Source organism: Diabrotica undecimpunctata, chromosome 4, assembly GCF_040954645.1.
Source record: "Diabrotica undecimpunctata isolate CICGRU chromosome 4, icDiaUnde3, whole genome shotgun sequence".
NCBI classification, from domain to species: Eukaryota; Metazoa; Arthropoda; class Insecta; order Coleoptera; family Chrysomelidae; genus Diabrotica; species Diabrotica undecimpunctata.
The window spans coordinates 144,307,447-144,334,806 of NC_092806.1; the positions used below are offsets into that span (position 1 = coordinate 144,307,447).

The 27,360-nt window shown below is 32.5% G+C and overlaps 1 protein-coding gene across 2 annotated transcripts in view; it reads left to right on the top strand.

Moving 5' to 3' along the window:
• The first annotated feature begins 11,904 nt into the window (after positions 1–11,904).
• The window catches only part of Ork1 (open rectifier K[+] channel 1), a 115,658-nt gene continuing 100,202 nt past the window's right edge, over positions 11,905–27,360 (top strand). Inside the window, exon 1 of one of the 2 annotated variants that reach the window (XM_072530437.1) lies at positions 11,905–12,394. The gene's annotated coding sequence lies outside the window, so the exon portion shown is untranslated. The remainder of the gene's footprint in view (positions 12,395–27,360) is intronic. The other variant, XM_072530436.1, reaches the window with a different exon arrangement.

Genomic DNA, 27,360 nt, shown 5'->3' on the forward strand with positions numbered 1-27,360 from the left:
AAAACACAAAAGAGACGAGACAGAATAGGACAAAATGTAACAATAGACCTATATAACTTTGAAAGATTGGAGAGTTTTAAAATCTCAGAGCGACAATTACCGCAGATAACGATATCACGGAAGAGATAAAAGGGAGAATTCAGGCAGCAAACCGATATTCGTAGAGCCTCCACAACACTATTAAATCCAAGAGTCTAACGCCAATAAAAAAATCAAGATATACGAAACAGTGATTAGACCGGTGCTCATGTATGGGTGCGAGACAAAAACACTGACAAAAGCAATCGAAAGAAAACTGAGATGTTTAGATGTTTCAGAAACTCAGAACAAATGCCAAGGTCAAACAGATGTATAGGGCTAGCGATGTAGTTCAAGAGATTAAATCCCGTTAAGATTATCGTTTTGAGGTTGTTGTATTCTTGTTCTACATCCATATTTCTTTCCATCTCATTTAGTTCCTTTTCTAATCTAGATTGAAAAAGATGTTTAATACTTGGTTTTAATAAAAGGTGCAATTTATATCTCTCCGTTTTGTACTATGTAGTATTCTTTCTCTCACTTTCGGTGTTCTGTTTATAGTATTGTTTAAAGGGACACAAAAGATTAGCTAAAAGAAAGTAGTGCTCTGTCCCACAGTTAGATCCTCTTTTTTACTCTGCAGCCTTGGCACTTAAATTTTGATTTCTGTTTCATTATTATATAGTCTATGGTCGACTTCTGTTGGAGTGAAGGTTGTTCCCAAGTGTATTTATGAATATCTTTATGTTGTAATTGGGTATTCATTATTTTTAAACCAAAAAGTTGACAGAACTTAATTAAGCTGTCCCCTGAACCATTTTTAACTATTTCTCCGTGTCGTCCCACCACGTCATCGTCTATTTGAGAACCTACTCTGGAATTTAGGTCTTCTAACATTGTTTCTTGATGACGTTTAATTTTATCACAAATGTTTGATAACTCTTTATAAAAGGAATCTTTAACTTGTTAATTTGAATCGTCTGTTGGCGCATAGACTCCAACAACTATTGTTTCGATGCCGTAAAATGTGACAGTATTGTCAGAATTCTTTCAGAGATGTACGCATAGTCTTTTATATATTCTCTTAACGATTTTTTTATAAGAATTGAGATCCCTGATTTAGCGTGTACGTGTTTCTCTACTCCTGACCATATATGAATGTAGTCTTTAATCTGTTCATTTCCTTGGCCTTTCTTTTTGGTTTCGGAGGGCACTATGATGTCAATTTTTTGCTTCGTCATTTAAGTTAAAATTTCCATTTAGAATTTTTAGCCAAAAGAGTATTTTCCAGATGATGAGGGACTGGCCCATTGCTCCAACCTCCAAGCTTGGAGAACAAGGATTTTCTGCTGGTGTTTCTTCCCTTAGTCGACATGTTTCAGTTTTAAGGCGCCAAAAACTCGCCTTTCACCATCTCTCCGCTGCTATATAATGCATATCCATTGTACGCCATATACCCAGTAGTTACGCGACATATATATGTCTTCGAAGACGTGAGAGTAGGATTTACTGGTAGAGCCGAGATCTGTTTCCAGAACCCCCAACCCTTTCGCTGGGAAACGGGAGGACATTTCTCAGTCTGATTGCAAAATAAGAGTCGGCATCTCATATTACCCCCGAGATCCATAACTGGATAGTATTAAATATTACACACGTAAATCGAAACTTCTAGCGGCAGCACAGATTAAATATCATAAACCAGCGTTCCTAAATGGGAACATTATGTTTAGGTATTAAAAACTGTAAAAACAAATTATTCACGGATTTTTTAATGTCGGATTCCCGTTTGGGCCCATGATGCAATAGAAGCTTAAATTTTTATACATGAAACCGGGCTGTCACTACTAATCCCATCAAAATAAGGGTGTTTATGGCCATCAACTGTAGAAAACAACCAAATATCTTGAAAACTACTACATGTACATTACTGGCATATGCATTATAATCCAAATAAACTATTAAGAATAATTTATTTTATACTTTATTTTGTAATATACCATTTACAGGTAAATTCCACGTTTATTACTATTATCTTGTATGACCATTGCAATAAATTAAACGTCACGTAATTCATAAATATCGGTTTAAAATTTCCCCATGTTGAAATACCCGAAGGGTAGGGTATATAAATATTACTAAATTTATTATTGTACGTTAATATAGTATTTCTTTGTAAAATACGTATTGGATTTTTAACGCTACTTTTTAAACAATAATTTAACATTAAACAATATGAGCAACACAAATCGTAGTGGTTTTAAGTAAAATCAAAAAACAGAACTTGTGGTGGAAAAGTAGTTAATATCTCAGCTACAGTTCTTGATTGACAGTAACTGGATGTTGATGTCAAATTCCAAAGAAAACAGAGAAAAATATAAATACAAATACAAGAAATCAAGTTTACATTAAATTCAGTATTGAGACGTAACATTTTTTCAGGTGCAATTAATTATGTTATTTTTTAATAAAATAGTGGCATAAGGGTGTATTAAAGCTCACAACTTGAAAATAAGGTTGTGATTAGTTCTTTAGTATTTCGTGAACTATAAAAAAATTTATATTTTCTACGGAGATATTTTATTTAATTGTGTCCAAGTTTCGCAGCCGTACATTCGTTGGACTTTTCCAAGTTTGGATTTGTACCAGCCCGAGTGTTCTGATGAATCAGGGATACTGAAATTAGTTATATATATATATATATATATATATATATATATATATATATATATATATATATATATATATATATATTGTTATGATGTGTTTTTTGTTTGAATGATGAGCAATGAGTATTTTTAATAATATAGGGTTTTTATCGCGGTTCTCAAAGAATTAGCTTGTAAGTACTTTTTTAAATTATCTTTATTATAACCATTATGAAACACACATATATATATCTAACCTAGCCAATGTAAATTTAAAATAAACTATCTTTAAATTGATATTCTTATAAAACTAATTAAATTCTATAGACAATCTAAATTTTAAACAAAACTATCTTCAAAATTGAAATTGTTATGACACTAACTAAATTATATTAACAAAATTTTGTACCTTTCTTTCACTGAATGCCTAAATGAACTGTTTTCCACTATATAGATTCTAATCACCACTGAATGTCTTCGTATTTCAGTTATCCTTGTTTTTTGTGAAATTACTTTTTCCAATTATCAGCTTCTACCAATTTAAGATATAGTTTTCTTCACCAGCATTTATACACCACCAACCAAACCAGCAAACACCATTTATATTTATTCTTCTTTTTAATATATCAATATCCAATTATTATAAGTTGATTTATACTAATCTCCAATCATAATATAATTTTATTTCTTCCAATATACCTTTTTGTATCTTCAATAATTATTTGTGTATAATTATAAATGTGCATTAAATATATGCACAAATTTTAATCTTCATTTAACTCACTACATTAAACAATTTGACTATTTGTAACTGATTTACTGACTGTCTTGAAAATTCTGAACAATTTACTTCACTCTACTAACTTTCATCATAAACTGGCCTGACTCCTGACTAAAAACTGCCATCTTGAATCCAAATCACGGGTATTTATATCCTTTTTGATATTCCAGAACCATCTGGTAAGAAATCATGTTCCAATTTGTTCTATTTCTTCGATATCGATGTTCTCGAAAAAAATATCTGTTCTATCCACCGACATAATCATTATTCCAGAATGTTCGAACGTAAACAATGGTCACACTCTGCACTCTGGAGAATTCCTTAATGTTCCATTGATAATTTTGTTGACATTTAGGCTTTTCAGATCAGAATAAACATTCAAATTAGTAACTAACACTCTAATTTAATAAAATACACATTTCAAACAATATATTATTATAACCCCACTTTGTATTCGTATTATGATTAATTTCTATCTGTCAAATTCGAGATTATTTTTGGTTGCCTAGGCACATGGCTCACTTACATATATTTACAACATTAAAATTACTAAAATACAACTTTTTACAATTATTATATGCTAATTTCTTAAAATGCCCTCACATAAATATATTTTTATAAATTTCTCTAGTATATAACTTATTTAAAATAATCAAATACTTTTTTATATCTAATATTATGTAGTATATAACTTATAAATTATTTTCTATAAACCCTAATCGTCACAATATATATATATATATATATATATATATATATATATATATATATACAAACTTGTACAAATCCAAACTTGAAAAAGTCCAACGAATGTCTCCTAAATCTTTACCACCGCAGTGGTTAGCTTACAGAGGTGCACCTACTTTAGTGGCCATGAACGAAAACGATTTAATAATATTTTGTCTGTCCTCTGGGCTATACTTTTTTTTTTGAACCTATTCTCTATCCTTCCATTGTTGGATATAGGTCTCCTCCAGTTCTCTCCATCTTTCCCTATCTTAAGCTGTTCTCTGCCATGTGGGACCTCCTTGTTTCCTGATGTCATCTTTCCACCTCATCTGTGTTCTGCCTCTTGATCTCTTTTCATTGTATGGACGCCACTTTCCGATGGCATTGTTCCATCGTCCGTCTTGGAGACGTTCAGTGTGTCCATTTCCATTTCAGTTTTGCTGCTTGTTCTATCGCGTCTACTGTCTTTGTTCTGGTTCTGATCCACTGGTTACGTTTTCTATCTTTAAGTGATATACCCAACATTTGTCTCTCCATCGCTCTTTGTGCCTTCCTTATCCTATCCAAATTGGCCTGTGTAAATGTCCATGTCTGTGCTCCGTAGGTGAGCACCAGTATTATACAGGAGTTATATACCTTGCTTCGTAAGTATAGAGGGATTGTTTGATGTTTTAGAACGTAAGAAAGTTTGCCGAACGCTGCCCATCCCATTCTTCTTCTTCTTTTTAACATGCCATTCACCAAAGTGCGTAGGCGACTATCTCATTACTAGAATTCTGTTCTTGGCGGCGTGACACAGCTCGCCTGTATTGTGTATTCCTGTCCATTCTTTAATATTCCTTAACCAGGGTAATTGTTTGCGGCCAGCTCCTCTCCTACCTTCGATCTTCCCTTGTAGGATTAACTGTGGTATTTCATATTTTGCTCCTCTCAATATGTGCCCAAGGTAACCAATCTTGCGTTTTTTAATTAATTTAAAGAGTTCTCTTTCCACGCCGGCTCTCTTAAGGACGTCTTCGTTTCGAACTCTATCCACCCAAGGTATGCGCATCATTCTTCTCAATGACCACATTTCAAATGCTTCAAGTTTGTTGATAGATGTTTTTTTTTCAAAGTCCACGTTTCCATGCCATAAAGCAAGATGGATGATTATATATATAGATGGACATATAAATTAAAAAGCATCGGAGAGAGTATGCCATCCTTATCCTTATCCTTATCCTTATCCCATTCTTACTCGTCTCGATATTTCGGCTGTTTGATTTTCTCTGTTAGCTCTGATTGCTTGTCCTAGATAGATATACTCATTTACCTGTTCTATTTTTTCTGTTTGTATTTTTATTGCCTCTTGGTCTTCCGTGTTTGTCATTACTTTTGTTTTGTTGAAGTTAATTTTTAGGCCTTTTTGCAGTGATTTTTCATGAAGTGGGCTATACTACCTGTGTAAAAGATTAAATCTTTTAGCAAAAGCTGTTATCGTTTTGTTGAATTAAATGGAAATATATGCCATTGCAGCGATAACTGCTAGCAGTATTAACCCAGATCAAGCTACAAGACATCTACAAAGAGCACTCAACGAACTTTAGTGTAAAATAGCCGTTAACACCGACAAAACACAGGCCGTTATGTACTAAAAAAGAAAAGGCAGACCAAATGGGGTACTATCCCTATTCGATATTTTAATCGAATAGTCAAACAAAGCCGAATATCTAGGCATAACCTTGAATAAAAAGCTGACCTTCACAGAGCACGTAAAACAAATGGTTAACAAAGCTAAAGCAGTCAGAAGTCAACTCCCATTACTAATAGGTCAAAATAGTAGACTGAGATTTAAAACAAAGATTAGGATGGCAAACTGCATAATTTTGCCAACTCTAATGTATGCCTCAACAGCATAGGGACATACGTGTTAAACCAACAGAAAAATGATACAGACCGTCCAGAACTTCGTGACTAGAGGAAAAGCTCTGAATAATCCCAAGTATGTCCCATTACGGTACGTATTTAGGGATTCACGACAAAAGAGAATTCTGAGACCAATGGACAAAAGAGTACACGAGATACTCAACAACCTCAAGAACCACCCGAGCAGATTATTACGAGAGTTGACAGACTATGACAAAAATGTAAGAACGATACATAGACGGTCCAGGCAGCAGCTAGCCGGATATAGAGATATCCATATTTTATCTTATTTCGTTATTTTGTTATGTTTTATTTCACTAATCAGTTATGCTGTTAAAGATAAAAACCAAAAAATATATACACGGGATGTGTGATGGCCATATACTCCTGGGAGTGCACACCCCATTGCTAATTTCTTTATATTATTATTTCATATTAATCTTTACTAACAACTCTCTGTTACAGCAGTCGTGCCAACTATGCAATCACAATAAGTAAATTCTGATGCACAAACATAAAGACGCCCCTCAGGCTATCACCTCTCAGGCAAAACAGATCCTCAGGCAGGTAAAAGTATCTACAGTCTCGAAACCTGAGCATCGAGATCACGTGCGACAAGCGTGAACTCGGTGGAACCTTTCGTGCACTCAGCCAGCGAGAAAAACAAAATTTATTTTGCTGATTCGGCAACTGAGTGACCGAGCACATAAAAATCTAGACATCTGTCCGGAACAAACTTTTAATTGAAGAAATGCCTCAAGAATGGAACAAGTACATTATAATTCCTATACACAAAAAGGGAGATGGAACTAAGTGCGCAAACTATAGAGATATACATTTGTTACAGGTAATATATAAGGTGCTATATAAGGGAAGATCAATAACCGATCAAATTTTTATGCTAAAACAAATCCTGATCAATTGCTATAAATACAGCTTTCAGCACACGTACTATTGATTACAAAGCTACAATAAACAAAAACAAACTATTAAAAACGCTAAAAACATTCCAAGTGCCAGAAAAAATAGTACGCTTGGTAAAAATGCCAATTAGACAAACCATTTGTGCTGTGAAATGCAACGGTACAGTCTCAGAAGAATTTGAAGTGAAAAAAGGTGTCCGACACGGAGACCCTTGTCTACCTTGGTATTCAATAGTTCTAGCAAAAATTGTAAGGGTTAGTGGGATAAATAGGTAGGCACTATTTTATACGAAGAGCACCAATGCTTAGCATATGCTGATGATGTGGTTTTTATTGCAAGAAATGGAAAATAACTGGCATGTATTGCAAAAAGACTGATTCGGGGAAGCTCTAAAATGGGACCGAAAGTTAATATTAATAAATATAGGGACATGGAAATCTCTGGCAAAAAAGGAATAAACACGAGAAGCTCCTTTAAATTGTAGGTGAACGATGGATCAGTTGCAGAATTCGAGAAAGTGGGTGAATATTTATATACTCAGGTACTCTTATTGAACAGACATGTAAGGAAGATACTGAAATCAACCTGAGACTGACCAAGAGCAACAGATGTGCTGGACCCATGAGTAAAATAATTAAGGCCAAAATAATATCGCGAAATACAAAAATAAGAAATACAAAACGATGCGAAAACTACAGAGGAATAAGCGTAATATCATCAATAGGAAGATTATATGGTAAGATACTGCGAGAAAAGATAGAGCAAGCGATAAAAGGCAAAATCGGAGAGGATGAGGCAGGCTTTACGGCAGGAAGATCATGCATAGACCACATATACACACTGGAACAACTGTTGGAAAAGAAAAAAGCAAAAAATAGAGATATACACTTGGCGTTTGTGGACCTGAGAAAGGCGTATGACTCTGTACCAAGGTCAGAACTATGGGAGGCAATGTACAAATTAGAAATACAGACGGAACTTATAGAAGCTACAAAAGCTCTGTATAAAGAAAATAAAGTGTCCATTAAAATGGGAAGAATCATAGGAGACTTCACCACAACAAAAGGGCTCCTGCAGGGTTGTTCCACATCTCCAACCCTATTCAAAATATACTTAGAGAAAGCCTTGACTACATGGAAAAGAAAATGCGAAGGCATGGGAGTACCGGTACGGAACGAATACCTATATACATTAAGTTTTGCAGACGATCAAGTAGTGATTGCACAAGACCAAGACGACCTCGGCTACATGATGAAGAAACTACAAGAAGAATATACCAAGGCTGGCCTAGATATTAACCTCGCGAAAAGAGAGTACCTATCTACAAGTGAAGAAGACATAGAAGATCTACAGATTGATGACAACGTAACAATCAAAGGAAAGGATAAATTCAAATACCTGGGGTTTATAATCACGAAAAAGGCAACAACAGAGGAAGAAATTACACAAAGATTAGGACAAACAAGAACAGCAATCCGACAACTTAACTCAGTATGGTGGGATAGACACCTAAATATGAAGACAAAAACGCAGATTTATAAAACATTAGTGCGAAGTATTATGACATATGGGGCTGAAAATTGGATCATAAACAAGAAAAACAGCAGTAAGATAGAAGCAACAGAGATGGAATGCCTGCGAAGATGCTGCAGAGTAACAAGAATGGATAGGAGAAGTAATGACGAAATAAAGCAAAGAACATCAATAGAAACAGACATACTAACATATATAGAACAAAAAAGACTAAAGTGGTATGGACATGTAAGAAGAACTAGCGACAGCAGATGGATAAAGAGAATAACCGAATCGAGCCCCATAGGAAGGAGGAAAAGAGGACGACCCCGAAAATCCTGGAGGAACGAAGTAGACGACGCCATGAGTAAGAGAGGACTAAACGATGGAGAATGGAACAACAGAGAGAGATGGAAACGGTTGAGCGAGGGAAAGCAGTGAATACTGTAGAATCCCTAAATATATATATACAAAAATAAGAGTATACAAAACAATAATTAGACCCAAAATGCTACACGCTGCCGAGACGTGGACTATAAACAAAACCATACAGAACATATTGGAAGCATGACAAAGAAAGATACTTCCCAGAATGTTTGGTCAAAAAGTAGTAGAGGGAGAATGGAGAAGACGAACTAATGCAGAAGTTTACCAATTGTATGCTAACTCTACAATAACAAAAATGGTGAAAAATCCTAGACTAGAATAGCTCGGACATCTAGAAAGAATGCAAGGTAATAGACTAATCAAGAATATTGTTTGGAGAGAATCTGAGATAAAAAAAAAGAGAAGAAGACCAAGAAGAAAATGGAGAGCTGTAGTAATGGAAGATGTCAGAAAACTGGAAATCAGAGATTGGAAGCTGATAGCTAAGAACAGAAAACGATAGAAATTATCCATCCATCAATGGGCCCAAAAGGCCTGTGAACGCTATACATACATACAAATATAATCTTTACGTATTTTTAATTCAATTGCATGTGAATAATTTTAATTTAAAAAATATGTTTTTTTTGGTTATTTTAATATGTTTCAAATCAACAATTTACCTAATAGTCGTAATGTCTTTCTAGATTTAGTATTTACTAATTTAAATAATGTTGATGTAGTTATTCCACTTGATTCACTATTTTGATGTAGTTATTCAACTTGATTCACTATTTGATAATAGTATCCACCATTCACCTATAATTGTAGAATTAACTGGTTTTGAAAAGCATGATCAACTGAACTACGAGGAATTTTATTATGATTTTGAAAATGAAAATTACATTGGACTAAATGATTACTTTGCAAATTTAAATTGGGACTTACTTTTATCAGATGATGTGAATTACAGCTTAGCAGTATTTTATGATTTTATGTTTATAGGTTTTGACTTCTTTGTTCCGATCAAAAAATTTAAAACAAGTTCGTTTCCGATTTGGTTTAATGGTAAATTAAGGAAGTTGATATATTTAAAAAAGAAAATACATAAGCAGTATGAAGTATTTGGTAGAAGGTTTATTTAAGATTTTCTCAATTAAGATATGAATATAAACAAGTCTCCTCTCAATGTTATAATAACTATTTGAATAATATTGAGAATGAGATTCTATCTAATCCTCGACATTTTTGGAAGTATATCAATAATAAACGTAAAAGTTATAATCTACCATCTAATATGTTCTACGGTGATAGTACAAGTGATAATGCTCAAGACGTAGTTAATCTATTTGGTAAGTTTTTCTCAACTAGATATTCTAATTCTAAAATTAATCAGACCCCAATTTTTAACTATCAGCAGAGTGTAAATGTGAATAATTATAGTCTTGAGGTCTCTGACATAATTGATAGTGTTTTAAAGATGCCTTGGAAATTATCGCTTGGACCAGATTGTTTGCCAGCTTATGTTCTCAAGCATTGCATTTTTACTCTTGTAAAACCTATCTGCTACTTATTTAATTCCTCATTGGGTACCAGCATCTTTCCTGGTCGTTGGAAGACTAGTTATTTAACACCAATTTTCAAATCTGGTAATAAAAATGATGTTGAAAATTATCGAGCGGTTTGTAACCAATCTGTATTACCCAAACTTTTTGAGTGTCTTGTAAATAACTTTTTGACATGGAATTGTAAAGATTTAATTGATGTTGGACAACATGGCTTTTCTAAAGGTAAGTCTACATGCACGAACTTAATATTGTATACGAATTTTATAGCTAATTCAGTAGAACAGAAGGGTCAGGTTGACGCTATCTACACAGACTTCTCAAAAGCCTTCGATAGAGTTAACCATGATCTGCTTATTGCTAAATTAAATGGCTATGGATTTGGAGGTAAAATAATTGAGTGGATAGGTAGTTATATATCTGGTAGATGTCAGTATGTTAAATATGGAAATTGTTTATCTCAACGAGTATCTGTAACCTCAGGAGTTCCTCAGGGGTCTCATATTGGACCTTTCTTATTTAATATATTTGTTAATGATATATCCTCACTGATTAAAAATAGTAAATTTCTAATGTTTGCTGATGATCTTATTTGGTCTCCTTCATATAACAGTGACATCTACAGTATCGAGAGAGTTCAAAATAACTTCTTGAGGGTATGTGCTTACAAAATTGGTTTTATTAGACATCAATACACATATGATGATATACTGTCAATACTAAATATCTCATCACTACATGATAGAAGATGTCAAGCGGATTTATGTTTTCTTTTTAAAATTATAAATGGATATGTTCAAGATCCAGAGTTACTAAGTTTAATAAATTTTAATGTTAATACTAGAAGAACTCGTAACACTGAGATTTTCAACATTCCATTCCACACTACGAATTATGGTCAAAATGAACCCATTACAAGAATTTTACGAACTGCCATTGAGCACAGCAATAGTTTAGTGTTATTTGGAATATCTACAGCAACATTTAAGAAATCATTTGAGAGATTTTGAGCATTATTTAATAACTTATGCTACTACTTTAATTGAATTTTGTTTGATTTTAATTTTGGTTTGTTTTTTATTAACGCAGCCTATATATAAGCTTTGTAAAGGTTGACGTCATATTTCTGTAAAAATGGTATATTCTTTAATTAAATAAATAAAAAATAAAAAGGGTGAAATGGAAACATAATCTTACATTTCTAAATCGAGTTTTATTACAAAATAAATACCACAAGAAAATAGCTTGCGAAAATTGTTTAGTGTTTATTTGTCTATTATCTTTATTTTATTATTAGACTATTTAAGATTTATATTGTTATTAGATCATTTTTAACAATTTAAAAACTATTTTATTCTGTGAAATTAGAGAAATGTTAAAAATCTGCGCGAAAAGTCTGATATTAATTAGCGATCAACATACATACTATTGTCTAACAGTAGTACTAATAAAACCAAATTAATTAAAGGTAAATAAACGTCAAATTTACACCTCATCATACTTCACTTAATCTAATTTTCAAGTGTTATCCCCCCCGAATGTCAGCAAGGACAGATATATATTATTGTAGAAAATGGAGTGCAACTTCTTAGCGCCACCAAAGATTCGCACTCCACTAAGCAAAACGCATCGTTAGATCGATTGTTATAAAATTGAATTACGATCGATCGATCAATACAACTGACTTTGATCGTTTACAATACAAAACAATTAACGATGATGGAATCCGTTCGTTTTGTCGCGAGCCTGGTCTTTTTGTAAACCATTTTCCATTTTGTTATTGTGATAATGGTAGTTTTCGGTCTAATCGGCCCATTATTGTACCACTCCTACGTTATTGTGATTGTGAGTTCGTTGTATGTTCGGATATAGTGTTCTCAAATTTTTGCTCAACTACAACATAGTATTTTATTGTTAACAGTGCTTTATTTCCATTTGTGCCTTAAATCGTAAGTAAAATTTCACGTTTACTATTAATAAAAACAACCAAAAAGGTGTATATATACGATTTAAAATGGCGCCCTTTTAATTTTATCTGCAAATCATAATACTAATCTGATATATTCAATTCATAAGATTATTTAAAAATGCTAAAAACAATTATAAAACGATAAGTCGCAAATTACAATCATAAGTTATTTAAAGAGATACCAATAATCTATTAATTTAAAAGATAATCAACTTATCTGGTCTATAATTCCTAAATAAATAAATCCATTTCTTGATTTTTTATTTAAACTGATAAATGTTGCAGCTGTAATAGAATTTGCAGTGCATTTAAACGATTGATGAGCAGTAGACGAAAAATTTCTTTTTTTTTTTCATCGTTTCAGTTAGAACATATTTTATGATTTTGAATAAGTCTTTTTTTTAATTTTGGTTTGGCTATTATTAAAACATAATTATATATGTCCAATGAGCAATTTTAATCTACCTCTCATTACTTTTTCTTAGAGTGCCGTCTCCCTACGGATGTTGGCAATGATAATGGCAATTTTTATTTTTGAACTTGCTGCTCTAAAATAAATCGATCTGCATTGATACCAATTACGTAGATTCTCCAACCATGAGTTCTGCCTTCGGCCAACAGATCTTCTTCCTTGAATCTTTCCCTGTATTATGAGTCAAAATTTCATATTTTGGTCCCCTCATCACGTGGCCTAGGTATTACAGTTTTCTGGTTTGTATAGTGGTGATTAGTTCTGTTTCTTTATCAACCCTCTCTAGTACTTCTTCATTTGTAATTCTAGGTTAGGAGTGGCTTCATTCGTATAAATGCTGATCTGGCAATCTATATTCTCCTATTTATTTCTGCAGTATGATCATTGGTTTCATTGATCAAAGTTCTCAAGTACTGATATTTTTCTACTTGTTCTATCACGTTATCATTGATTGTCAATAGGTGATGTATATTTTGTGGTCTTTTTTATAATTAGCATGTATTTCGTTTTTTTAGCGTTTATAGTAATTCTCATCTCAGCACTATTCATACTAAAGCATTCGATAAGATGTTGTAGATCTTCTATACTCGTTGCTATGATCACAGTGTCATCTGCATATCGTAAGTTGTTAATTAATTTTCCGTTAACGCTAACTCCCGCTAAGTTAAACAAAAGTGGCGATAAAACACATCCTTATCTAACTTTTCTACAGATCTTTATTTCTTCTTAGTGTTGCCCATCAATTTGAACTATGTAACTTTGGTTCCAATATAATGCATGCACTATATTTATGATTTTACTGTCAATGCGCTTGTTCATAAGTATTGATATTAGTTTTTCATGTCTTACTTTATCGAAAACTTTTTCGTAGTCAACAAAGTACACATGTAGTTCAACGTTTACATCCCGACATCGCTGAAGCCTATCCTTTCATATATTCTCTTATATATTACTTTCAGCAGTACTTTTAAATTATGACTCATGAGACTCAGTGTTCGATAATCAGAGCACTCTCTTGCTGCCTGTTTTTTAGGGATGGTTATAAATGCTGACTTCAGCCACCCTTGTGGTATTATTTCCGTATCGTACACTGTGTTGAATATGCCACTGCCAATACTTCCAAGTTATCCTCTTCCACTAGTTTTAACAGTTCTACTGGTATTTCATCTAATCCAGCTGCTTTATTATCTTTAGAGTTTTTAATAGCATATTTGATTTTATCTATCGAGATCTTCTGTCTCTCTAAAGGATTTAATTCTTGTATTTTCTGCATTTCACCTATTTCATCTTGGAAAAGTTCTCTAACTCTTCCCATCGTCTTAATTTCTCTGGTAAATCTATTAGTAGTACTCCTTTTTGTCTTTTATGTGTCCTTGCTGTCTATTTCGACTTATTCCAGTCACTTCCATTATTTTTTGTGCATATTTTTCATATCATATTTTGTTTCTAGTTCTTCTATCTCTTTACATTGTTTCATCAAATAGATTTCGTTAGCTGTTTTGATTTTTTCCTTAATTATTCGTTGTATTTCTTTATACTTCTGTAGATCTTTTCCTTTATATTTCCTTCTTTCTTTCATCTGTCATAGTATTTCTTCTGTCATCCACTGTTTTCTATCCTCTGACCTATCAGTATCAAACTTTCTTGAGCTGGTTTCAGTAGTCTGTTTTTTATCTCTCATTACTAGAGCTACTCAAAATCAAGTGTTTACTCTAAGGCAACGTTTCCCAAAGTTTTTTGGTGGAGGAGCTGTTTTCTATCCTCTGACCTATCAGTATCAAACTTTCTTGAGCTGGTTTCAGTAGTCTGTTTTTTATCTCTCATTACTAGAGCTACTCAAAATCAAGTGTTTACTCTAAGGCAACGTTTCCCAAAGTTTTTTGGTGGAGGAGCATTATTCAGGACAGAAATCCTGGTGGGGGGGAGGGGGGTGAGAGGGATATAAACCAACATTTTCTATTCACTTTATTCAATTTTTCTTTTCAGTCAATTCTATTCAAAGCTTAATTACATATAACGAAAAACAAAAATAAAATGTATACACGGATCCTATCTCTCAAATTTTAAAAAACGTAATGTCTTTATTTTAATGTGAAGAATGAGGTTGCCTTGATTTGCACAGGTTAGTAATATCCGGTTGAATTTAGGATAAATGCAATCGACTGTCAGGTTCCGCATTCAGTCGAGATCTATATTTTGTTTTAGTGGCCACATAGGCAAAGAATACTGCTTCATATAAGTATGTTGTTGCAAAAGGAAAAAGAATAATTTTCGCTTTATCTGACAAAATTTTAAATTGGTCTTTGAATTGACAGCAAGAATCTACTAGCCATTTTCTTTCAAAATGTTTTATTTTATCGCAGAATCTGATGTCAAATCTATCAGGCATTTATACTGCTTAGATGTTAAGGAAGCTAATTTTTTTGACATAACCCAGAAGTTTTCTTTAATTTTGTCGTGGAATTCCTCAGGAAAATAATTTTGAAAGTTTTCAAGTAAATTTAGCAGATGAGTGTGGAACTCGTTAAAGACAGCTTCAGGTATATCCGATTCCAATTTTTTCTTAAATTCTGTGATTAGTGGAAAGCTATCCAGATTTTTATTTTTCACCGATTAAAAAATTAATTTCTTCCTATACACTTGTATTTTATGATTGGTTTATGATTGGTTTTAACGACAGTTATTGTCTCGCTCTAAAGTGAGAGACTAACTTCATTGACCTTTTTAAAAATATCTGTTAAGTATGCCAATTTAATTAACCAATGCTTGTTACACAATCGATCACCCAAAGTAAAATTGCTATCAATTAGGAAGGTTCTAACTTCAGCTCTCATTTCAAAGAGCCTAGCTAAACATTTGTCGCGAGAAGGCCACCTTACTTTCGTATGAAGAAGAAAAAGAAGTATAAACAGCCTTGTATTCAGTGGTCGTGATTTGATAAAAATTAATTATCTTCACGGTTTCGTTCAAGACTCCGTTTTAGGAAGGCGGCATTTTTTCACAGCGAGTCTATGGCGGTGGAGGATATAGTGGCCATTGCTGCATTCCTTGGCTTTTTCCTTTATGCTTGAAATGACGTCCGACGTTTTTCCAGTCATCGCTTTCGCGCCGTCTGTGCACACATCGACCTAGTTATCCCAGGGAATGCTATTATCTGTGAAAAAGCTTTCTATTAACTTAAAAAATTTGGTACCAGTTATGTTAGTTGTAAATGGTTTGCAAAAAAGTAGATCCTGTTGAAAAGACTGCAAGTGCTGGAACCGCACAAATGATATTAAAATGACCCAGCTACATATGTTGACTCATCTATCTGTAGTGAAACCTTGGTAGATTTTATTTGTGCACAATACACAAATGCACAATACAAGAATGAAACATGACTAATCACTTCCGTCCATAGGTACACTTTGTTTGGCGTAGTAAGTAGAGGGCGGTCTTAATCCAGTTCAGAAGTGTTGTCTGACCGTGAAACGTCGCCGGTAGTATATAAGGAGATCATGTCAAACCAGTATTTTAATTTTGAAACTCTTATCTATCAGAGCACAGCTTGGGAAACGCTGCTCTAAGGCATCCATTATTATAATATGTAAAAAATAACGCAATTATGTTAAAATGCATCACGCACACCAGCACTATTTCCAGAGAAATAAGGTAAAAAGTCCCCTCTTGGAAATTTTGACCCGACCAGTTATCTGTCAAGTTTTTTGAGTTTTGTAGGTCTTGATAACCAAAATCTCTGTGTTTCCAGCTAGGGGTTCGGTGGATTTTTTAAATTATTAACTATTTAAGGCCAAAATAAACAATTTAAAAAAAGTTTCGTCTATCAGTAAAAAGTAAAGTATTTTGAACAAATTTGGAGGTAGTTATTTGATAAAAAACGTTTAAAGCTTTACAATGGTCATTTATGAATGTCGATTTACTAATTTGTTGCTAAGAAAACTGTAAAAAATACTAAGAATTCCTAATTTCCAATAAATGTTAATACCTACTATAAAAAAAGATGCAGTAGGTGATACAGTAGACTAGCGTGGAGCTTCATACTATATTTTCTGTAAATTCAAAATTTAAAATAATATATTTAAAACTGAATAAAGTAATTTTATTATTATTTATATTTTAAACAAGTCATATTATATTAAAATAATTCAATAAATAATTATGTTTGCTCCTAATGCCACATGGTAACGTATTAAGAAAGCAAAGTTGTTTATTTCTGAAATACCTGTCAAATTCCGACGACATATTAAATTAATAATAAAATAGAAATATATATCATTTGATAGTAAGTTTGATTACTTTCTAAATTAAATTAAATGCTTAAAAATAATAATTGTATTTATATAAAATTATATTAAAACGAGAAGTGTCATAAAAATTTAAACAAATGATTCAATATTATTATTAATTGGATAACATTTATGATATTTAAAATTTGTCAATCGTTATGAATCTAATCTTTTATTGACAGATATTCTTTTAATTTTGCACTTCTCATTTAATGGAGTTTTAAACTTGCTTAGAATAAATATATGATGACTAGAAACAAACTGATCGCGAGTATTAAATCGATGTTAAGAACCTCTATTTCGTGACGTTACCCGTGACGCCTTTTCGTGGCTCTAGTTCCGTGACGCTCGACTCAGCATTTTAATGTAGAGAAAAATGTAATACAACGCCAGTATAGAAGTTTCGCTTTAAAATCAACCGAGAACATTTATATTGTGTGAAATGTTGGGTGTTATAGTATTAAAATATGGGTAAAATTATACTTTGACAATGAAAAACCTAGGTTATACTTCTGTTGAGGGGTCATGGCCAACTAGTGCAAAAAATATAAATAATTTATCTTTCATGACGAAAAAACGAAAAATTTTCAAATCGATTTTTCTAGAAAACGGAGTATCCTATCGACTTAGGGTAAGAGTACCATTACGGCCGGTTTCACAAAGTAAAGTTACCTTGCGGTTAAGAGATAACCAGCGGTTACCCTGAAATCAGAGCTGAAAGTATCTTTAGTAAAAAGATAAAAAAGTATCTAAGATACTAAAAGTATCTTAGATACTTTTATTTAAGATATTTTTTGGTTCATTTAAAAGTTACTTTTACTTTAGATACTTCTTAAAAGTATCTAGTATCTTTTATCTTTAAAAGCATCTTTAGATACTAAAAGTATCTTAGATACAAAAAAGTACCTTAGATACAAAAAGTATCTTAGATACCTACTCAGGACCTGAGAAATAGATACTGTATTGTTCTTTGCATCCGGCCCGCAGCATTATCCGTTTATCTCGTTGGGTGTGACTCGTTGGAATTCCATGTTCGATGCTCTGAACCAGATTCTTAAGTCTAAAGAAAAACTGGAATCTCAATACGAAAAATTATATATATATATATATATATATATATATATATATATATATATATATATATATATATATATATATAATAACGGATTTATTACGGCTGTCGCCGCTTCTCCGCCCCCAATTTCCATCTTTTTCTGTCATATGCAGTTGCCTCTTCTAAGTCTCTTGCCGCCATTGCTTCATCAATATCGTTGCGCCAACTTCTCCGTGGTCGTCCTCTCTTTCTTCTTTCAGGAGGGATCCATTCCAGTACTCTCCTAGGCCATCTTATACGAAAAATTAAATTTTGCAAAACAAGATCGGCTCAGAGATACTGATCTAAATTATTTAGCAGAATTATGCCAAATACTAAAACCGTTTGCTTTGGCACTTGACATTCTTCAAGGCGAACAAAATATGTACTACGGTTTCCTTCTACCATCAATCGTAAGCTTGTTTGTTAAAATTGAAAAGCTTAAAACCGATAAGTTTAAATATGTGGAACCTATTTTGAACGCTCTGAGAGTATCTTTAAACTCCAGATTTGGAAAACTTCTTAAGTTGACTAACCAATCTGCAATAATTGCTAATTGCAGTTACTAATCCTTTATTTAAAACACATTGGCTTAACTGCATTTCGAGGAATCAGGAATATTGAAAATGACCTTAGTGAAATTAAGGATTTGGTAATTACACAAGCTATAAAAATTATAAAGGAAAATGAGGAACAATTTAATGTAAGTACAAATAACATTACTACTGTAATGAAAAGTAACAAAATGCAAAACGACTTCTTTGAATTTGATATTTACTCCGAATACTCCGATCTTCAAACGCAAAACGAAAACACTGGCTATACTGATTTAGATTATAAACGACAAGCTGAGCTGCAACTATTACAATATTTGGCCGATTCTGAAACCAACATACAAATGTTAAAAAAATATAATATTATAGAACAATTATTTAAAAAGTTCAATACGCCATTACCTTCTTCTGCAGCTGTTGAAAGAATGTTTTCTTTTGCAACTTTTATTAATTCACCCCGACGTCATGCCTTGTCTGATCATACTTTTGAAAATTTAGTTTTACTAAAAGCTAGTGGTTATACTAACTAGTTATTAGCTACCAAAATGTTACTATTTTTTTTATCCTATCCTATTGTGTTTAAAAATTTAATTATGTTGAATGTTCTGTTTTTAATGCATAATGCATCTTATGCTGTTTTTAACACACGAGTTTATGTTTATTTTATATTGTTTTGAAAATTTAATGTTGGATTTTTGTTTTCAATACATAGTTATTAGTTTGTAATAACTTAACGTCTTTTATTTCTTATCTACCCCAAAGCCCAAAGTATACCATTTCAAAGTACCTGCTGGCTTAAACTAAAATTGTATGATAATTTAAAGGGTTAAAATGATGTTTTTAAAACAAAAGTATCGACAATCTACTGTAGAGTAGTAGAGTACCGAGTACCTTTATATTATACCCTAAAAGTATCTTAGATACTACAAAAGCATCTAAGTATCTTTGATACATAAAAGTATCTTATATACTTAAAAGTATCTTAGATACTCAAAAGTATCTTAGATACTTGAAAGTAGCTAAGATATTTTTACTCTAAATATTTTTCCGGTATTTTGTATCTTTAGATACTTTCACAAAAAAGTATCTTAGATACTTAGTATCTTAAGATACTTTTTGCCTCAAGTATCTTAAAAGTATCTAGATACTTTTCGGATCTAGATCGGATAGCCAAGCGGGCTGGGCGGCTGGCTTCTCCTTCGCTTCAATGCGAGAGATGTCAGTTCAAATCCCCGGCCCGGTGAATAGAAAACAAAAAGGCTAACGCAGTAGTTTAAAATTCTAAAATGGATCTGCGGCTTAGTCTAGAATATGCTGGTATCTGATCGGCCTATGGTGGAGCAGTACGGCAAGAGATAAGGGCTTGCGGCTAGGTGATACTCCTCCATAGATCCCTACCGGAAGGGCGTGGAACGCCTAAATACCGGGTATATATATATATATCTAGATACTTTTAAAAAGTATCTTTTACAGCTCTGCCTAAAATATAGGTTTCACAATATAAGGTCAACAGGTCCGGTTGTGGTTAACCTACAAAATTTTTAACCCAAAGTAAAAGCGATGGTTTAGAGCTTGACCAGGATATCCTAATCTAATTTCGAATTTCGTTTTGTTGACATTGGCAGAGTGTAGACAGACACGTAAATTATTAATTAATCAGATATGGATTTTTTATAATTTAAATGCTTTTAGCAGTGATGAGGAAGCTGGCAGACCGAGAATCATTAGGCACAGAACAAATCATTTTGAAAAACTAGATCATGAAGATTTTTTCTGTCGGTTTAGATTCTCAAAGAACACAAAATATTTTGGAGCAAATTGAAGATACATATCTGAATATAGATTATCATTTTTGTGGGTTCCATTTTATAATTTTAATTTTAACTTGGAAGAACAAAAAACCACTACTTAGAACAAACTACCACACTAGCACAGAACTCGAAAATGAAAATAAAATTTGTATATTGCTTTCGATCTAACGTGACAAATGTGTCATAACTCATCTATACTGGTCAATGTTCATAATATTTACTGACAATATTCCATAAAAATCTAATTATTGCCCATAATTTCCTACCAACATAAGACAAATAAAACGAAACCTAAGGTTAAGTTACCATAACCGAATCTGTGAATGTGAAACAGCATCTGTCAAATACACTAGGGGTAAAGGTCACTTAACTCCTAGGGTTAACCACTGATTGTAAAACTGGCCGTTAGTATACAAGAATAACTTAAAATATAATAATCTAGTATTACGAATACTTAAAAGTCAAAGACAAAAAAAGTTATGCATTAAAATAACCGTTGACCTACCCAAAACGGACTCTGGATGATAAATAATCGTACCAGTACGAGCACCTACCTCCCTTAGGAAGCATTTTCGGACTAAAAGAATTGAAATAGGTCTTCGTTTGTTAGGAGAGTTTCTGGACACCCTATATCTTCTTCTTCTTCTTTTAGTCGTTGACCTGATGCAGGTATCGTGATATCATGAAGCTATTAGCTAAATTTCCCAATGTTCCTCCACGTTTTTCTATCTTCTGCCATTCTGGACACCCTATATATATATATATATATATATATATATATATATATATATATATATATATATATTCTATTTCATCCTATATGTAGTGTACAGTGCCTATATTTTATTACAATCTGTTTATGTATTACTAATGGCTAAATAACAATAAAAAATATAAATAAAATAAATACATTAAACGAGTTGGTCTTGACCACAATTATAAAGAAAATTCCATGTCATAGGATAAGTTATATTTTAATAAACTAAATTAATGTATTATAAACTCACTAAAGTGATTCGTTTAATATCAACAATGGAATTTAATTTTGCGGTGTCTACATTATTTTTTCCGGAACCGGATTAAAAAAAGTACGTCATACAGGCGCGAATTTTAAAACAGTTACAGTTGTTTATTATATTTATATTTGAGTACCTTGAAATACTATTAAGGAGATATTATATCGTTATCTGCGTTTATCCGGGAATTGATGATTCCTATGAAATCTAGTCATAAATAAAATCGACGTTAACATTTTCAAAACTCCAACTATTTTTCTACATGTTTTAAAGTTTTGCCGTTAACCATCAACTGGTATGGTGATTTAATTATATTTTTAAGGTATGCTAGGTCAATGGTAACCCACGAATAAAAAACCTACTCGATTTTAAATACGCAAGATATGTTATTTTTTAATTCTTCTTCTTTAAGCGCCGTCTCCCGATCGGAGGTTGGATATCATCATCACTATCTTTACTCTATCTACTGCTGCTCTGAAGAGTTCTATAGAACTGCATTTAAACCAGTCCCTTAAATTTTTGAACCATGACACTCTCCTTCTTCCTATACTTCTTCCTCCTCTTATCTTTCCCTGTATTATCAGCCTTAGCAGTTCATATCGCTGTCCCCTCATTACGTGTCCCAGATATCGTAACCTTCTTATTTTTATTGTGTTTATTATTTCGCATTCTTTGCCAATTTCTCGGAATACTTCCATGTTAGTTTTATTTGTGTCCATGCTATTCTAAGCATCCTCCTGTAACACCACATTTCAAAGGACTGTAACTTATTTATGTGTTCTTGCTTTAATGTCCAGCTTTCAAGCCCATATTGCAGTATCGAAAACACGTAGCATCTCAATGCTCTTACTCTCAGTTCTAATCTAAGGTCTTTGTTGCAGAGAATTGTTTTCATTTTTACAAACGCATTTCTTGATATTTCTATCCTCGGTCTTATTTCGGTTGTTTGATCATTATTGTATGAAATCCAGGTTCCTAAGTATTTGTATTTATCAACCCTTTCTATCGGTACATTTCCCAAATGTATGTTTGTTGGTATATTTGTTTTCTTTGTTATTATCATGTATTTGGTCTTTTTTATATTTATTTTTAGTCCATATTTTTCACAGAAACTGTTTGTTTTGTTTATCAGTAATTGGAGTAGTTCAGCAGAGCTTGCATAATTACGGTGTCATCTGCATATCTTATGTTGTTAATAGATCTTCCGTTAATTATTATTCCTTCACTTTGAGATAGTAATGCTTCTTCAAAGATGGCTTCACTATATACATTAAATAGTAATGGGGATATAATATATCCCTGCCTAACTCCTCTCCTGATTTCAATTTCTGGACTGGGTTTGTTATCTATTACGATTTGTGCTCTTTGATTCCAGTAGAGGTTTGTTATTATTCGTAAGTCCCTATGGTCTATGTTTTTTGTCTTTAGAATTTGGACTAATTTTTCATGTCTTACTTTATCAAATGTTTTTTCAAAATCAACGTAACAAACATGCACATCAACATTCATATCCATGCATCTTTGAGCTAACACATTAAAAGCATATCGCTTCTCTGGTTCCTAGTCCGTTTCTGAACCCAAACTGACTATCATCTATTCCTTCTTCCAGTTTTTTATTTATACGACCATGTATTATTTTCAGGAATAATTTGAGAATGTGACTTTTTAGTGATATTGTTCTGTATTCACTGCAATATTTATCGTTTGTATTTTTAGAGATAGCACAAAAGGTGGAGAGTAACCATTGTTTCGGTATGTGTCCTGTTTTATATACTGAGTTAAATAAGTCTACTATAATGTCTAAGGTTTCATCATTTATGCATTTTAAGGTTTCTATAGGAATTTGGTCTGGACCTACTGCTTTACGATTTTTGCTGTTTTTTAATGCCGTTTTAATTCAAGGGGAATTTTTTAATTAGATTAATTTATTTATTAAACCTTTAGAAAATATATAAAACAAGAAAATAAATGAAAACAGAATATGTACCTAATTATTATGAATTATTCACAAAACATTGTATTTCTTGTACGGTTATACGAAAACTAACTAAATAATAATTAAAATATTTAAAAAAACTTAAATATAATTAGGTACTCCTTTTTTCAACTTATTTTTTTTCTTCCTGTAAAAAAAGAAATAAAACATTAAGAATTTTAGTCAAAAAGTATAAGGTATTTTGTACCTTGAAATTATTTGAAGACTTAATCCGCCGCACACTGCAAACATTTCACGACTTCAATGCTATGCTCCTTACAAATACCCTTAGTACATACTGAGCACATTTTTGGATGTTTGTTGTCATTAGAACACATGTGACATCGCCGTCTTTTCTTGTCATGGGGATTATCTTGTCTGGGTTGTTCTGCAGGTAGTCCAATAAAACGCCTTATTTTACCTCGAAGGTCAATTGGAATATTTCTTATTTCAGCCCTCATTTGAAGATGGTCCTTGATAAGTTCTCTTCCTAAAGAAATAATAAATTGTCGCCTGTCCATTGTCCTACTAGTATCTACAGCACTGTTATAAATAACGTGAAAATTTACAACCATAATATTTATCATTCCATAAACTATCGTCAGTGGCCAACGTCTACTTTTTCGACATACATTATAACAGGCGCACTTTTGATCCAAGCTGTCAACTCCTCCTTTTGTTGAATTATAAAAATTTATAATTTGGGGAAGTTTTTTTTCATTATTTTCGATTGTAGCTATATGGTGTAGTGAAGACAGCATTATGACAGCTTTACGCTTTTTAGGCACATATGATAGGAGTGTTAGATCGTTTGTAAATCCAAAAATTGTTGACAAAACGGGGCGGTTTTTCAGGGGAATTTATTTTTGTTTTTTCGCAATGTTCCTGTATACGTTAGTCCACATATTTTAAATTAATTTGCCAATTCAACTGATGAAAACCAGTTATCAGCCGTGATATTTCGATTACTGTTTACAATAGGCTGTACAAGTTGTAAAACGTTAAGTGTGGGAATGGATAATTTTTTCGGATTGGGACAATCATCTTTTCCAGCATATATAAACGCATTCAATAAATAATGTGTCTTAGCATCACACAAACACATTATTTTTATGCCATATTTATTCGGTTTATTCGGCATATACATTTAATATCGAAATCTTCCCCTAAACCCCACCAGCATTTCATCAATAGTCATCAACTGGCCACAAGCATAATTTGATTGACAGTTGAACAATTATAAGGTTAAATATTTCTGAAATAGCGACAAGTTTATTGCCATTCTGGATTTTAGTTTTAGTGTCATAGTGTCGCGAAAAATGTCGCGACCTCTTAGATCTGTCGTCCATAACGAACTTACATATTTATTATTTGATTTAAAAGCTTCTTCTTCTTAGAGTGCCATATCCCTACCGAACGTCGGCGACTACCATGCTTATAATATTGTTATACTGATCTCGGTCTTGCGCTACGTGTAGCAATTGGTCCGCTGTCAAACCTGTCCACTGCCGCAAATTCCTCAACCAAGAGAGTTTCTTCCGTCCTATCCATTTCTTTCCTTCGATTTTACCGTTGAGAATTAGCCGAAGGAACTCATTTAAAAGCACCAGACAGTAAAAGGAGACCAATGAAGGCTTTCATTTCAGCTTTTTCTACATGGTTTGTAAATTGACAGTTTAGGGCCCTATCAGCGTAAGACATCAATTCTTTCGTTTGTATGTTCTATTATAATATCTAGCATATGATCGTCAAATATCAAATTCCATGATTGTACTGGTTCGGCTGGTTTATTTCTGTATGCATCACCTATCACCGCAGATATGCGTGTTCTGATTGTATTTTCTTTTTGAGTTTTTCCGCAGACTGGAGGTAATTCTGACCACTTTTATTTATTCTTTTTAATAAAATACTGCCCTGCTACCTCTAATTCTTCCTTTTCATCTTTTTTTCATCTAACACTGAATCACTGCCATGATCGCCTAACTCGCTCTCATCACACGAATGGTCACTAATATAAGCGTTTAAAGCCTCTTCTTCAAGTTATTGCTGCGTAAGAGGTCTGTTGCGGCGGTTTATTATGTAAAACAGTCAAACAAAAATGGTGTCACTAAAGGTATACTGGGTCAAATCTGGCCCGAATTCTTGTGGTTTCGGAAAACAGTCGCCCGTACGCACAATAGTCAGAGGTCAACTGAGAGTACCGTACAAAATAGGAGAATTCATAATTGGCCAGTGCCGTGCGCCGTTTGCAATTTCGGTTAAATTATAAAACTAAATTTGGATGGTTCAATATTGACCCATCATAGCAGTTGACGATTAATTATGAGGCTTTCATAATTATTTTGATTTTGAAAACCTCGTAAATTTAGTTTCCTTAATTCTTATTAATATACAATTTCTCCTCCATGCTCAACTATATTGTTTATTAACCTTTAGAGATTGGAGTTTGTCTACCATTATGCCAGTATCATCCGCTTACCTAATGTTATTAATTGGTTTTCCATTGATCTTTATATCAGCTGCTCCTCTTTTAATTTCGAACTATTCTGAACTGTGTTCATTAATGCGTATATGTGCTTATAATATAGATTCGTTATAATTTGAAGGTTATTGTAGTTTATTTGTGTTGTTTTAGGAAGATCCATTAACTATTTAAGGCAGACTTTATCGAAAGCCTTGATGTAATCTATGAATATCTAGAATCATTATATAAAAACTAAATTTTATTCCATTAACAAATCAACATAAAGTGAAATTACGTTTAATATACAAATAAAATTAAATTTAAAAGAATGTATTTACTTAAAAAACATAAGCCCTTGTCGTCTATCAGGGAATATCTGGTGATAAATTATTGTTGATAGTAGCACATTTTTGTTACACTCTCTTAGCATGAAAATCATATTGATCAGTTCCTCCTTAGAAAAATATATGTTAGTAATAGTAACAAAACAATAGGAACTATACAAATAGTCAATATCAAACTTTTAAGCATAGACAGTGTCATAGCCAACTAGGTAGAATATTAGGTACGGGAAATAAGCAAAAAAAGTACCCTGTTTGTGACACTAAACTGGTCAGGCCAACGACAGTTGTTTTGAGTATAATGGACCTCTGTAACAAGAACTTATATGTTTCCTGCAGTAGATTTTTTGTACTTAATTAGTTATTAACAAATTAATGTTAAAAAGTAACTTTTCACTGATTTCTTCTATCAGCAAAAAGCGAATCAATGTTTCTACCCTTATTTGTCGCTTAGAAAATTGTAAAATAAGTCAGAAATTTCGGTTTTATATAAATATTAATTACTTTTTTAAAAATAAACCTAGAAACTCGATATTATATGGAATATTTAGTCTTGTGGTGTTTAAAATATGGTCAAGATTTCAAAGGGATCGGTCAAACAGTTTGAAAGTTAGTTAATTTGTTTATCCCAAATTACATTTTTTTTTTGCAACAATAGAAGTCAGAAAATAATAAAGTAACAGTAATCATATTAGTGGTTTATGAAAGAAAAAACATTATTTTATTAATATTAGTAAAAAAATTAAGAAAAATGATTTAAAATATTGCAATATTATTTTGCAAAAACATGTCGATTTTTGTTTATAAATAATTAGAATAACTTTTTACCTGTTGCCTACGCGAAAATTGATTTTTATATTTTGAGAACTTACATTTTTTACAAAACCTATAAAAGAAAAAGCTGTCATAGAATAATTTGGGACCAAGTTAGTCT